The sequence below is a fragment of the Pleurodeles waltl genome, unplaced genomic scaffold (assembly GCF_031143425.1).
Source record: "Pleurodeles waltl isolate 20211129_DDA unplaced genomic scaffold, aPleWal1.hap1.20221129 scaffold_69, whole genome shotgun sequence".
Taxonomy (NCBI): domain Eukaryota; kingdom Metazoa; phylum Chordata; class Amphibia; order Caudata; family Salamandridae; genus Pleurodeles; species Pleurodeles waltl.
Genome location: NW_027150390.1, coordinates 519,034 through 534,005, shown reverse-complemented (window position 1 = coordinate 534,005; position 14,972 = coordinate 519,034). Strand labels below are relative to the sequence as shown.

At 47.2% G+C, this 14,972-nt stretch overlaps 3 non-coding genes across 3 annotated transcripts; all 3 read left to right on the top strand.

Moving 5' to 3' along the window:
• The first annotated feature begins 4,562 nt into the window (after positions 1 to 4,562).
• TRNAG-UCC (transfer RNA glycine (anticodon UCC)) lies at positions 4,563 to 4,634 on the top strand. The gene has a single exon. It is a non-coding gene; the product is annotated as a tRNA-Gly (tRNA).
• A 1,522-nt stretch (positions 4,635 to 6,156) lies between these two features.
• TRNAG-UCC (transfer RNA glycine (anticodon UCC)) lies at positions 6,157 to 6,228 on the top strand. Its single transcript has one exon. It is a non-coding gene; the product is annotated as a tRNA-Gly (tRNA).
• Positions 6,229 to 7,760: 1,532 nt separating this feature from the next.
• TRNAG-UCC (transfer RNA glycine (anticodon UCC)) lies at positions 7,761 to 7,832 on the top strand. Its single transcript has one exon. It is a non-coding gene; the product is annotated as a tRNA-Gly (tRNA).
• Positions 7,833 to 14,972: the final 7,140 nt, after the last annotated feature.

The following is a 14,972-nucleotide window of genomic DNA, read 5'->3' as shown; positions in this document are numbered from 1 at the left end:
GAAATTTTTATATTTTACATACAGCAGTCACCACTCACAACTGCTGGTAATAAATGGGCTGCAGGGGGGCAGGCAATGAAACGGCTAAGCCCTTCTGCCCGACCAGCCTTTAGAACTGCAGCATCTCTGCAGTAAAAAGTGTTTCAGGTCAATATCTCTCCCCTGGAAAAAATGTGCGAGACCCACCACCGATAAATGTGGCAAAAGTCCCCAACATTTTCTGCATATTTGTGCTCTTACCTGAAAGCAGCGCCACCTTGTAGTCATCGCAGGCAACTGCAGCATACAACCAAATTTATCCGAGAGCAAGGTGAAAGAAACCCAAGGGAACAGCCCCTGTCTGCAGCAGGAAGGTTGGCTGCTTCGAATGGACAGAACTTCCAGTCCTAAGTCCACTCACGTCCCGAACGCTCATACCGGGCAAGCCCTCACCGGGTGCACCTCTGGCTCCCAGGTAAGGCCAAAACCTGAGCATGGTAGCGCAGGATCACAGAGAAGGAGCGGGTGGGGGTGCTTCTGTCTTGACAAAGGCGTGACATGGCTAGTGACTGAGAGGGCCTTGACTTTCCCCTATGACTGACTGTGAGAGGGGAAGGCGAAGATTTTCTGCACCCAGCATGCCTTGTGACATTCTTAGGCAAATGAGGTGAGAGCCCTGCCAGAATAGCTCCAGCGATCCCATGCCACTCCTCTGAAGGCTCCTGATCTGCATAACCACAGCATTTTGAACAGGAAGCAGAGTGGCGCAGAGGAAGCGTGCTGGGCCCATAACCCAGAGGTCGATGGATCGAAACCATCCTCTGCTAGCATGGAATGATTTTTTTTCTTGTGAGGACCACTCTCTCGTTTCCACGCTGCCAGAGCGGAAAACAGCAGGCTTGTGCCAGCTTTTTGTGGGAAGAGACTGCTCAACTATCGGTCTCTGCTCAAAGTCAGGGAGACAGATGGTCAGAGAATCAACCCTACACTTCAAAGGAAATGATGCACAGTTATGACCATTAATGAAAGATGGGAACCTCGCACTTCTTTCTGAGCCTGCTTGGAACGTTATTATTCCCTTTTTTTGTCCTGCTATTATCAATCTCCTGTGAATTTCGTGGAGCTGTTTTCTTTCTCTACCCTGCTGTTTTTCCCTTGCTGCCAATATATGCTTATTTCAATGATTTGAACTGCTGCTTTCCCTTTCTCCTTTTCTGCGCAGCTTTTGCATTGGTTTCAATCTCCAGTTCCTTAGCAGTTGCAAGAACTTTTTTACTGATTTTCATGTTGGTCTGTAAACCAAAAATACCTCTGATACTGGTGCAATATAGTCATTGAACTCAGGGTTGTGATGTCTAGAGTTTAAAAAAAACATATGCCACGGAGCGTTGGTGGTATAGTGGTGAGCATAGCTGCATTCCAAGCAGTTGACCCCGGTTCGATTCCCGGCCAACGCAGTGCTAATATTTATACATTAAGCAAGCTGTAGCTATTCTAACGCAATATGTTAAAAAAAAGAGAAATATCTTGACCAGATTACTTAGCTATTAGATAAATAATAAACAAAGACATAGGCAGGCATCCCAAAAGCTCCATCTGCGACTTTCTATGTCCTGAAATTTTTATATTTTACATACAGCAGTCACCACTCACAACTGCTGGTAATAAATGGGCTGCAGGGGGGCAGGCAATGAAACGGCTAAGCCCTTCTGCCCGACCAGCCTTTAGAACTGCAGCATCTCTGCAGTAAAAAGTGTTTCAGGTCAATATCTCTCCCCTGGAAAAAATGTGCGAGACCCACCACCGATAAATGTGGCAAAAGTCCCCAACATTTTCTGCATATTTGTGCTCTTACCTGAAAGCAGCGCCACCTTTTAGTCATCGCAGGCAACTGCAGCATACAACCAAATTTATCCGAGAGCAAGGTGAAAGAAACCCAAGGGAACAGCCCCTGTCTGCAGCAGGAAGGTTGGCTGCTTCGAATGGACAGAACTTCCAGTCCTAAGTCCACTCACGTCCCAAACGCTCCCAAACGCTCATACCGGGCAAGCCTTCACTGGGTGCACCTCTGGCTCCCAGGTAAGGCCAAAACCTGAGCATGGTAGCGCAGGATCACAGAGAAGGAGCGGGTGGGGGTGCTTCTGTCTTGACAAAGGCGTGACATGGCTAGTGACTGAGAGGGCCTTGACTTTCCCCTATGACTGACTGTGAGAGGGGAAGGCGAAGATTTTCTGCACCCAGCATGCCTTGTGACATTCTTAGGCAAATGAGGTGAGAGCCCTGCCAGAATAGCTCCAGCGATCCCATGCCACTCCTCTGAAGACTCCTGATCTGCATAACCTCAGCATTTTGAACAGGAAGCAGAGTGGCGCAGCGGAAGCGTGCTGGGCCCATAACCCAGAGGTCGATGGATCGAAACCATCCTCTGCTAGCATGGATTGATTTTTTTTCTTGTGAGGACCACTCTCTCGTTTCCACGCTGCCAGAGCGGGAAACAGCAGGCTTGTGCCAGCTTTTTGTGGGAAGAGACTGCTCAACTATCGGTCTCTGCTCAAAGTCAGGGAGACAGATGGTCAGAGAATCAACCCTACACTTCAAAGGAAATGATGCACAGTTATGACCATTAAAGAAAGATGGGACCCTCGCACTTCTTTCTGAGCCTGCTTGGAACGTTATTATTCCCTTTTTTTGTCCTGCTATTATCAATATCCTGTGAATTTCGTGGAGCTGTTTTCTTTCTCTACCCTGCTGTTTTTCCCTTGCTGCCAATATATGCTTATTTCAATGATTTGAACTGCTGCTTTCCCTTTCTCCTTTTCTGCGCAGCTTTTGCATTGGTTTCAATCTCCAGTTCCTTAGCAGTTGCAAGAACTTTTTTCCTGATTTTCATGTTGGTCTGTAAACCAAAAATACCTCTGATACTGGTGCAATATAGTCATTGAACTCAGGGTTGTGATGTCTAGAGTTTAAAAAAAACATATGCCATGGAGCGTTGGTGGTATAGTGGTGAGCATAGCAGCCTTCCAAGCAGTTGACCCGGGTTTGATTCCCGGCCAACGCAGTGCTAATATTTATACATTAAGCAAGCTGTAGCTATTCTAACGCAATATGTTAAAAAAAAGAGAAATATCTTGACCAGATTACTCAGCTATTAGATAAATAATAAACAAAGACATAGGCAGGCATCCCAAAAGCCCCGTCTGCGACTTTCTATGTCCTGAAATTTTTATATTTTACAAACAGCAGTCACCACTCACAACTGCTGGTAATAAATGGGCTGCAGGGGGGCAGGCAATGAAACGGCTAAGCCCTTCTGCCCGACCAGCCTTTAGAACTGCAGCATCTCTGCAGTAAAAAGTGTTTCAGGTCAATATCTCTCCCCTGGAAAAAATGTGCGAGACCCACCACCCATAAATGTGGCAAAAGTCCCCAACATTTTCTGCATATTTGTGCTCTTACCTGAAAGCAGCGCCACCTTGTAGTCATCGCAGGCAACTGCAGCATACAACCAAATTTATCCGAGAGCAAGGTGAAAGAAACCCAAGGGAACAGCCCCTGTCTGCAGCAGGAAGGTTGGCTGCTTTGAATGGACAGAACTTCCAGTCCTAAGTCCACTCACGTCCCGAACGCTCAGACCGGGCAAGCCCTCACCGGGTGCACCTCTGGCTCCCAGGTAAGGCCAAAACCTGAGCATGGTAGCGCAGGATCACAGAGAAGGAGCGGGTGGGGGTGCTTCTGTCTTGACAAAGGCGTGACATGGCTAGTGACTGAGAGGGCCTTGACTTTCCCCTATGACTGACTGTGAGAGGGGAAGGCGAAGATTTTCTGCACCCAGCATGCCTTGTGACATTCTTAGGCAAATGAGGTGAGAGCCCTGTCAGAATAGCTCCAGCGATCCCATGCCACTCCTCTGAAGGCTCCTGATCTGCATAACCACAGCATCTTGAGCAGGAAGCAGAGTGGCGCAGCGGAAGCGTGCTGGGCCCATAACCCAGAGGTCGATGGATCGAAACCATCCTCTGCTAGCATGTATTTATTTTTTTTCTTGTGAGGACCACTCTCTCGTTTCCACGCTGCCAGAGCGGAAAACAGCAGGCTTGTGCCAGCTTTTTGTGGGAAGAGACTGCTCAACTATCGGTCTCTGCTCAAAGTCAGGGAGACAGATGGTCAGAGAATCAACCCTACACTTCAAAGGAAATGATGCACAGTTATGACCATTAACGAAAGATGGGACCCTCGCACTTCTTTCTGAGCCTGCTTGGAACGTTATTATTCCCTTTTTTTGTCCTGCTATTATCAATCTCCTGTGAATTTCGTGGAGCTGTTTTCTTTCTCTACCCTGCTGTTTTTCCCTTGCTGCCAATATATGCTTATTTCAATGATTTGAACTGCTGCTTTCCGTTTCTCCTTTTCTGCGCAGCTTTTGCATTGGTTTCAATATCCAGTTCCTTAGCAGTTGCAAGAACTTTTTTACTGATTTTCATGTTGGTCTGTAAACCAAAAATACCTCTGATACTGGTGCAATATAGTCATTGAACTCAGGGTTGTGATGTCTAGAGTTTAAAAAAAACATATGCCACGGAGCGTTGGTGGTATAGTGGTGAGCATAGCTGCCTTCCAAGCAGTTGACCCGGGTTCGATTCCCGGCCAACGCAGTGCTAATATTTATACATTAAGCAAGCTGTAGCTATTCTAACGCAATATGTTAAAAAAAAGAGAAATATCTTGACCAGATTACTCAGCTATTAGATAAATAATAAACAAAGACATAGGCAGGCATCCCAAAAGCTCCGTCTGCGAGTTTCTATGTCCTGAAATTTTTATATTTTACATACAGCAGTCACCACTCACAACTGCTGGTAATAAAAGGGCTGCAGGGGGGAAGGCAATGGGTCGGCTAAGCCCTTCTGCCCGACCAGCCTTTAGAACTGCAGCATCTCTGCAGTAAAAAGTCTTTCAGGTCAATATCTCTCCCCTGGAAAAAATGTGCGAGACCCACCACCGATAAATGTGGCAAAAGTCCCCAACATTTTCTGCATATTTGTGCTCTTACCTGAAAGCAGCGCCACCTTTTAGTCATTGCAGGCAACTGCAGCATACAACCAAATTTATCCGAGAGCAAGGTGAAAGAAACCCAAGGGAACAGCCCCTGTCTGCAGCAGGAAGGTTGGCTGATTCGAATGGACAGAACTTCCAGTCCTAAGTCCACTCACGTCCCGAACGCTCATACCGGGCAAGCCCTCACCGGGTGCACCTCTGGCTCCCAGGTAAGGCCAAAACCTGAGCATGGTAGCGCAGGATCACAGAGAAGGAGCGGGTGGGGGTGCTTCTGTCTTGACAAAGGCGTGACATGGCTAGTGACTGAGAGGGCCTTGACTTTCCCCTATGACTGACTGTGAGAGGGGAAGGCGAAGATTTTCTGCACCCAGCATGCCTTGTGACATTCTTAGGCAAATGAGGTGAGAGCCCTGCCAGAATAGCTCCAGCGATCCCATGCCACTCCTCTGAAGGCTCCTGATCTGCATAACCACAGCATTTTGAGCAGGAAGCAGAGTGGCGCAGCGGAAGCGTGCTGGGCCCATAACCCAGAAGTCGATGGATCGAAACCATCCTCTGCTAGCATGGATTGATTTTTTTTCTTGTGAGGACCACTCTCTCGTTTCCACCCTGCCAGAGCGGAAAACAGCAGGCTTGTGCCAGCTTTTTGTGGGAAGAGACTGCTCAACTATCGGTCTCTGCTCAAAGTCAGGGAGACAGATGGTCAGAGAATCAACCCTACACTTCAAAGGAAATGATGCACAGTTATGACCATTAACGAAAGATGGGACCCTCGCACTTCTTTCTGAGCCTGCTTGGAACGTTATTATTCCCTTTTTTTGTCCTGCTATTATCAATCTCCTGTGAATTTCGTGGAGCTGTTCTCTTTCTCTACCCTGCTGTTTTTCCCTAGCTGCCAATATATGCTTATTTCAATGATTTGAACTGCTGCTTTCCCTTTCTCCTTTTCTGCGCAGCTTTTGCATTGGTTTCAATCTCCAGTTCCTTAGCAGTTGCAAGAACTTTTTTCCTGATTTTCATGTTGGTCTGTAAACCAAAAATACCTCTGATACTGGTGCAATATAGTCATTGAACTCAGGGTTGTGATGTCTAGAGTTTAAAAAAAACATATGCCATGGAGCGTTGGTGGTATAGTGGTGAGCATAGCTGCCTTCCAAGCAGTTGACCCGGGTTTGATTCCCGGCCAACGCAGTGCTAATATTTATACATTAAGCAAGCTGTAGCTATTCTAACGCAATATGTTAAAAAAAAGAGAAATATCTTGACCAGATTACTCAGCTATTAGATAAATAATAAACAAAGACATAGGCAGGCATCCCAAAAGCCCCGTCTGCGACTTTCTATGTCCTGAAATTTTTATATTTTACAAACAGCAGTCACCACTCACAACTGCTGGTAATAAATGGGCTGCAGGGGGGCAGGCAATGAAACGGCTAAGCCCTTCTGCCCGACCAGCCTTTAGAACTGCAGCATCTCTGCAGTAAAAAGTGTTTCAGGTCAATATCTCTCCCCAGGAAAAAATGTGCGAGACCCACCACCGATAAATGTGGCAAAAGTCCCCAACATTTTCTGCATATTTGTGCTCTTACCTGAAAGCAGCGCCACCTTGTAGTCATCGCAGGCAACTGCAGCATACAACCAAATTTATCCGAGAGCAAGGTGAAAGAAACCCAAGGGAACAGCCCCTGTCTGCAGCAGGAAGGTTGGCTGCTTCGAATGGACAGAACTTCCAGTCCTAAGTCCACTCACGTCCTGAAAGCTCCCAAACGCTCATACCGGGCAAGCCCTCACCGGGTGCACCTCTGGCTCCCAGGTGAGGCCAAAACCTGAGCATGGTAGCGCAGGATCACAGAGAAGGAGCGGGTGGGGGTGCTTCTGTCTTGACAAAGGCGTGACATGGCTAGTGACTGAGAGGGCCTTGACTTTCCCCTATGACTGACTGTGAGAGGGGAAGGCGAAGATTTTCTGCACCCAGCATGCCTTGTGACATTCTTAGGCAAATGAGGTGAGAGCCCCGCCAGAATAGCTCCAGCGATCCCATGCTACTCCTCTGAAGGCTCCTGATCTGCATAACCACAGCATTTTGAGCAGGAAGCAGAGTGGCGCAGCGGAAGTGTGCTGGGCCCATAAACCAGAGGTCGATGGATCGAAACCATCCTCTGCTAGCATGGATTGATTTTTTTTCTTGTGAGGACCACTCTCTCGTTTCCACGCTGCCAGAGCGGAAAAAAGCAGGCTTGTGCCAGCTTTTTGTGGGAAGAGACTGCTCAACTATTGGTCTCTGCTCAAAGTCAGGGAGACAGATGGTCAGAGAATCAACCCTACACTTCAAAGGAAATGATGCACAGTTAGGACCATTAACGAAAGATGGGACCCTCGCACTTCTTTCTGAGCCTGCTTGGAACGTTGTTATTCCCTTTTTTTGTCCTGCTATTATCAATCTCCTGTGAATTTCGTGGAGCTGTTTTCTTTCTCTACCCTGCTGATTTTCCCTTGCTGCCAATATATGCTTATTTCAATGATTTGAACTGCTGCTTTCCCTTTCTCCTTTTCTGCGCAGCTTTTGCATTGGTTTCAATCTCCAGTTCCTTAGCAGTTGCAAGAACTTTTTTCCTGATTTTCATGTTGGTCTGTAAACCAAAAATACCTCTGATACTGGTGCAATATAGTCATTGAACTCAGGGTTGTGATGTCTAGAGTTTAAAAAAAACATATGCCACGGAGCGTTGGTGGTATAGTGGTGAGCATAGCTGCCTTCCAAGCAGTTTACCCGGGTTCGATTCCCGGCCAACGCAGTGCTAATATTTATACATTAAGCAAGCTGTAGCTATTCTAACGCAATATGTTAAAAAAAAGAGAAATATCTTGACCAGATTACTCAGCTATTAGATAAATAATAAACAAAGACATAGGCAGGCATCCCAAAAGCTCTGTCTGCGACTTTCTATGTCCTGAAATTTTTATATTTTACAAACAGCAGTCACCACTCACAACTGCTGATAATAAATGGGCTGCAGGGGGGCAGGCAATGAAACGGCTAAGCCCTTCTGCCCGACCAGCCTTTAGAACTGCAGCATCTCTGCAGTAAAAAGTGTTTCAGGTCAATATCTCTCCCCTGGATAAAATGTGCGAGACCCACCACCGATAAATGTGGTAAAAGTCCCCCACATTTTCTGCATATTTGTGCTCTTACCTGAAAGCAGCGCCACCTTGTAGTCATCGCAGGCAACTGCAGCATACAACCAAATTTATCGGAGAGCAAGGTGAAAGAAACCCAAGGGAACAGCCCCTGTCTGCAGCAGGAAGGTTGGCTGCTTTGAATGGACAGAACTTCCAGTCCTAAGTCCACTCACGTCCCGAACGCTCCCAAACGCTCTTACCGGGTGCACCTCTGGCTCCCAGGTAAGGCCAAAACCTGAGCTTGGTAGCGCAGGATCACAGAGAAGGAGCGGGTGGGGGTGCTTCTGTCTTGACAAAGGCGTGACATGGCTAGTGACTGAGAGGGCCTTGACTTTCCCCTATGACTGACTGTGAGAGGGGAAGGCGAAGATTTTCTGCACCCAGCATGCCTTGTGACATTCTTAGGCAAATGAGGTGAGAGCCCTGCCAGAATAGCTCCAGCGATCCCATGCCACTCCTCTGAAGGCTCCTGATCTGCATAACCACAGCATTTTGAGCAGGAAGCAGAGTGGCGCAGCGGAAGCGTGCTGGGCCCATAACCCAGAGGTCGATGGATCGAAACCATCCTCTGCTAGCATGTATTGATTTTTTTTCTTGTGAGGACCACTCTCTCGTTTCCACGCTGCCAGAGCGGAAAACAGCAGGCTTGTGCCAGCTTTTTGTGGGAAGAGACTGCTCAACTATCGGTCTCTGCTCAAAGTCAGGGAGACAGATGGTCAGAGAATCAACCCTACACTTCAAAGGAAATGATGCACAGTTATGACCATTAACGAAAGATGGGACCCTCGCACTTCTTTCTGAGCCTGCTTGGAACGTTATTATTCCCTTTTTTTGTCCTGCTATTATCAATCTCCTGTGAATTTCGTGGAGCTGTTTTCTTTCTCTACCCTGCTGTTTTTCCCTTGCTGCCAATATATGCTTATTTCAATGATTTGAACTGCTGCTTTCCGTTTCTCCTTTTCTGCGCAGCTTTTGCATTGGTTTCAATCTCCAGTTCCTTAGCAGTTGCAAGAACTTTTTTACTGATTTTCATGTTGGTCTGTAAACCAAAAATACCTCTGATACTGGTGCAATATAGTCATTGAACTCAGGGTTGTGATGTCTAGAGTTTAAAAAAAACATATGCCACGGAGCGTTGGTGGTATAGTGGTGAGCATAGCTGCCTTCCAAGAAGTTGACCCGGGTTCGATTCCCGGCCAACGCAGTGCTAATATTTATACATTAAGCAAGCTGTAGCTATTCTAACGCAATATGTTAAAAAAAAGAGAAATATCTTGACCAGATTACTCAGCTATTAGATAAATAATAAACAAAGACATAGGCAGGCATCCCAAAAGCTCCGTCTGCGACTTTCTATGTCCTGAAATTTTTATATTTTACATACAGCAGTCACCACTCACAACTGCTGGTAATAAAAGGGCTGCAGGGGGGCAGGCAATGGGTCGGCTAAGCCCTTCTGCCCGACCAGCCTTTAGAACTGCAGCATCTCTGCAGTAAAAAGTGTTTCAGGTCAATATCTCTCCCCTGGAAAAAATGTGCGAGACCCACCACCGATAAATGTGGCAAAAGTCCCCAACATTTTCTGCATATTTGTGCTCTTACCTGAAAGCAGCGCCACCTTGTAGTCATCGCAGGCAACTGCAGCATACAACCAAATTTATCCGAGAGCAAGGTGAAAGAAACCCAAGGGAACAGCCCCTGTCTGCAGCAGGAAGGTTGGCTGCTTCGAATGGACAGAACTTCCAGTCCTAAGTCCACTCACGTCCCGAACGCTCATACCGGGCAAGCCCTCACCGGGTGCACCTCTGGCTCCCAGGTAAGGCCAAAACCTGAGCATGGTAGCGCAGGATCACAGAGAAGGAGCGGGTGGGGGTGCTTCTGTCTTGACAAAGGCGTGACATGGCTAGTGACTGAGAGGGCCTTGACTTTCCCCTATGACTGACTGTGAGAGGGGAAGGCGAAGATTTTCTGCACCCAGCATGCCTTGTGACATTCTTAGGCAAATGAGGTGAGAGCCCTGCCAGAATAGCTCCAGCGATCCCATGCCACTCCTCTGAAGGCTCCTGATCTGCATAACCACTGCATTTTGAGCAGGAAGCAGAGTGGCGCAGCGGAAGCGTGCTGGGCCCATAACCCAGAGGTCGATGGATCGAAACCATCCTCTGCTAGCATGGATTGATTTTTTTTCTTGTGAGGACCACTCTCTCGTTTCCACCCTGCCAGAGCGGAAAACAGCAGGCTTGTGCCAGCTTTTTGTGGGAAGAGACTGCTCAACTATCGGTCTCTGCTCAAAGTCAGGGAGACAGATGGTCAGAGAATCAACCCTACACTTCAAAGGAAATGATGCACAGTTATGACAATTAACGAAAGATGGGACCCTCGCACTTCTTTCTGAGCCTGCTTGGAACGTTATTATTCCCTTTTTTTGTCCTGCTATTATCAATCTCCTGTGAATTTCGTGGAGCTGTTCTCTTTCTCTACCCTGCTGTTTTTCCCTAGCTGCCAATACAGTATATGCTTATTTCAATGATTTGAACTGCTGCTTTCCCTTTCTCCTTTTCTGCGCAGCTTTTGCATTGGTTTCAATCTCCAGTTCCTTAGCAGTTGCAAGAACTTTTTTCCTGATTTTCATGTTGGTCTGTAAACCAAAAATACCTCTGATACTGGTGCAATATAGTCATTGAACTCAGGGTTGTGATGTCTAGAGTTTAAAAAAAACATATGCCACGGAGCGTTGGTGGTATAGTGGTGAGCATAGCTGCCTTCCAAGCAGTTGACCCGGGTTCGATTCCTGGCCAACGCATTGCTAATATTTATACATTAAGCAAGCTGTAGCTATTCTAACGCAATATGTTAAAAAAAAGAGAAATATCTTGACCAGATTACTCAGCTATTAGATAAATAATAAACAAAGACATAGGCAGGCATCCCAAAAGCCCCGTCTGCGACTTTCTATGTCCTGAAATTTTTATATTTTACAAACAGCAGTCACCACTCACAACTGCTGGTAATAAATGGGCTGCAGGGGGGCAGGCAATGAAACGGCTAAGCCCTTCTGCCCGACCAGCCTTTAGAACTGCAGCATCTCTGCAGTAAAAAGTGTTTCAAGTCAATATCTCTCCCCTGGAAAAAATGTGCGAGACCCACCACCGATAAATGTGGCAAAAGTCGCCAACATTTTCTGCATATTTGTGCTCTTACCTGAAAGCAGCGCCACCTTGTAGTCATCGCAGGCAACTGCAGCATACAACCAAATTTATCCGAGAGCAAGGTGAAAGAAACCCAAGGGAACAGCCCCTGTCTGCAGCAGGAAGGTTGGCTGCTTCGAATGGACAGAACTTCCAGTCCTAAGTCCACTCACGTCCCGAACGCTTCCAAACGCTCATACCAGGCAAGCCCTCACCGGGTGCACCTCTGGCTCCCAGGTAAGGCCAAAACCTGAGCATGGTAGCGCAGGATCACAGAGAAGGAGCGGGTGGGGGTGCTTCTGTCTTGACAAAGGCGTGACATGGCTAGTGACTGAGAGGGCCTTGACTTTCCCCTATGACTGACTGTGAGAGGGGAAGGCGAAGATTTTCTGCACCCAGCATGCCTTGTGACATTCTTAGGCAAATGAGGTGAGAGCCCTGCCAGAATAGCTCCAGCGATCCAATGCCACTCCTCTGAAGGCTCCTGATCTGCATAACCACAGCATTTTGAGCAGGAAGCAGAGTGGCGCAGCGGAAGCGTGCTGGGCCCATAACCCAGAGGTCGATGGATCGAAACCATCCTCTGCTAGCATGGATTGATTTTTTTTCTTGTGAGGACCACTCTCTCGTTTCCACGCTGCCAGAGCGGAAAACAGCAGGCTTGTGCCAGCTTTTTGTGGGAAGAGACTGCTCAACTATCGGTCTCTGCTCAAAGTCAGGGAGACAGATGGTCAGAGAATCAACCCTACACTTCAAAGGAAATGATGCACAGTTATGACCATTAACGAAAGATGGGACCCTCGCACTTCTTTCTGAGCCTGCTTGGAACGTTATTATTCCCTTTTTTTGTCCTGCTATTATCAATCTCCTGTGAATTTCGTGGAGCTGTTCTCTTTCTCTACCCTGCTGTTTTTCCCTAGCTGCCAATATATGCTTATTTCAATGATTTGAACTGCTGCTTTCCCTTTCTCCTTTTCTGCGCAGCTTTTGCATTGGTTTCAATCTCCAGTTCCTTAGCAGTTGCAAGAACTTTTTTCCAGATTTTCATGTTGGTCTGTAAACCAAAAATACCTCTGATACTGGTGCAATATAGTCATTGAACTCAGGGTTGTGATGTCTAGAGTTTAAAAAAAACATATGCCACGGAGCGTTGGTGGTATAGTGGTGAGCATAGCTGCCTTCCAAGCAGTTGACCCGGGTTCGATTCCTGGCCAACGCATTGCTAATATTTATACATTAAGCAAGCTGTAGCTATTCTAACGCAATATGTTAAAAAAAAGAGAAATATCTTGACCAGATTACTCAGCTATTAGATAAATAATAAACAAAGACATAGGCAGGCATCCCAAAAGCCCCGTCTGCGACTTTCTATGTCCTGAAATTTTTATATTTTACAAACAGCAGTCACCACTCACAACTGCTGGTAATAAATGGGCTGCAGGGGGGCAGGCAATGAAACGGCTAAGCCCTTCTGCCCGACCAGCCTTTAGAACTGCAGCATCTCTGCAGTAAAAAGTGTTTCAAGTCAATATCTCTCCCCTGGAAAAAATGTGCGAGACCCACCACCGATAAATGTGGCAAAAGTCCCCAACATTTTCTGCATATTTGTGCTCTTACCTGAAAGCAGCGCCACCTTGTAGTCATCGCAGGCAACTGCAGCATACAACCAAATTTATCCGAGAGCAAGGTGAAAGAAACCCAAGGGAACAGCCCCTGTCTGCAGCAGGAAGGTTGGCTGCTTCGAATGGACAGAACTTCCAGTCCTAAGTCCACTCACGTCCCGAACGCTCATACCGGGCAAGCCCTCACCGGGTGCACCTCTGGCTCCCAGGTAAGGCCAAAACCTGAGCATGGTAGCGCAGGATCACAGAGAAGGAGCGGGTGGGGGTGCTTCTGTCTTGACAAAGGCGTGACATGGCTAGTGACTGAGAGGGCCTTGACTTTCCCCTATGACTGACTGTGAGAGGGGAAGGCGAAGATTTTCTGCACCCAGCATGCCTTGTGACATTCTTAGGCAAATGAGGTGAGAGCCCTGCCAGAATAGCTCCAGCGATCCCATGCCACTCCTCTGAAGGCTCCTGATCTGCATAACCACTGCATTTTGAGCAGGAAGCAGAGTGGCGCAGCGGAAGCGTGCTGGGCCCATAACCCAGAGGTCGATGGATCGAAACCATCCTCTGCTAGCATGGATTGATTTTTTTTCTTGTGAGGACCACTCTCTCGTTTCCACCCTGCCAGAGCGGAAAACAGCAGGCTTGTGCCAGCTTTTTGTGGGAAGAGACTGCTCAACTATCGGTCTCTGCTCAAAGTCAGGGAGACAGATGGTCAGAGAATCAACCCTACACTTCAAAGGAAATGATGCACAGTTATGACCATTAACGAAAGATGGGACCCTCGCACTTCTTTCTGAGCCTGCTTGGAACGTTATTATTCCCTTTTTTTGTCCTACTATTATCAATCTCCTGTGAATTTCGTGGAGCTGTTCTCTTTCTCTACCCTGCTGTTTTTCCCTAGCTGCCAATATATGCTTATTTCAATGATTTGAACTGCTGCTTTCCCTTTCTCCTTTTCTGCGCAGCTTTTGCATTGGTTTCAATCTCCAGTTCCTTAGCAGTTGCAAGAACTTTTTTCCTGATTTTCATGTTGGTCTGTAAACCAAAAATACCTCTGATACTGGTGCAATATAGTCATTGAACTCAGGGTTGTGATGTCTAGAGTTTAAAAAAAACATATGCCACGGAGCGTTGGTGGTATAGTGGTGAGCATAGCTGCCTTCCAAGCAGTTGACCCGGGTTCGATTCCTGGCCAACGCATTGCTAATATTTATACATTAAGCAAGCTGTAGCTATTCTAACGCAATATGTTAAAAAAAAGAGAAATATCTTGACCAGATTACTCAGCTATTAGATAAATAATAAACAAAGACATAGGCAGGCATCCCAAAAGCCCCGTCTGCGACTTTCTATGTCCTGAAATTTTTATATTTTACAAACAGCAGTCACCACTCACAACTGCTGGTAATAAATGGGCTGCAGGGGGGCAGGCAATGAAACGGCTAAGCCCTTCTTCCCGACCAGCCTTTAGAACTGCAGCATCTCTGCAGTAAAAAGTGTTTCAGGTCAATATCTCTCCCCTGGAAAAAATGTGAGAGACCCACCACCGATAAATGTGGCAAAAGTCGCCAACATTTTCTGCATATTTGTGCTCTTACCTGAAAGCAGCGCCACCTTGTAGTCATCGCAGGCAACTGCAGCATACAACCAAATTTATCCAAGAGCAAGGTGAAAGAAACCCAAGGGAACAGCCCCTGTCTGCAGCAGGAAGGTTGGCTGCTTTGAATGGACAGAACTTCCAGTCCTAAGTCCACTCACGTCCCGAACGCTCCCAAACGCTCATACCAGGCAAGCCCTCACCGGGTGCTCCTCTGGCTCCCAGGTAAGGCCAAAACCTGAGCATGGTAGCGCAGGATCACAGAGAAGGAGCGGGTGGGGGTGCTTCTGTCTTGACAAAGGCGTGACATGGCTAGTGACTGAGAGGGCCTTGACTTTCCCCTATGACTGACTGTGA